General features: G+C 54.0%; 1 protein-coding gene across 1 annotated transcript in view; it reads left to right on the top strand.

The window, feature by feature from the left end:
- RSAD2 (radical S-adenosyl methionine domain containing 2) overlaps window positions 1-385 on the top strand; it is a 54,750-nt gene that overhangs the window by 37,468 nt on the left and 16,897 nt on the right. The window lies entirely within an intron of this gene.

Raw genomic sequence — 385 nt, 5'->3', positions numbered from 1 at the left:
GGGAAGGTGCTGTGTGGAGGCGTGCCCTGTCCCCGGAGGCGCATGGTGGCCACGGCAGGACATTGGGAAGAAAGCCTCTGGGAGAGGAAAGGCGCATCCGTGTGAAGGCGTGTTTATAACATGTTTATAACGTGTTTATAACAGTTTCCCAGGCACGGGCAAGGCTGTGGGGACCTGGAGGGCAGTAAGCAAGGCCTTCCAGCTCCGCGTGCAGAGGTTCCACCTACACTGCTGACCGCGGGGCTAGTTTAACACCCACAAGTCCTCGCTGTCGTTCTGACTTTACCATTTTGTTATTTTTTTCCCCCAGGAAACTCCTAAAAGGTTTTTCCAAAATAAGGGAGTAAATCAACCGAGAGCAGGGCAAGGATTCGGGGCAAGAGGC

The sequence above is a fragment of the Myotis brandtii genome, unplaced genomic scaffold (assembly GCF_000412655.1).
Source record: "Myotis brandtii unplaced genomic scaffold, ASM41265v1 scaffold247, whole genome shotgun sequence".
NCBI lineage: Eukaryota > Metazoa > Chordata > Mammalia > Chiroptera > Vespertilionidae > Myotis > Myotis brandtii.
Note: the sequence above shows the minus strand (reverse complement) of the source record. Positions and strands in the feature narration are given on the sequence as shown.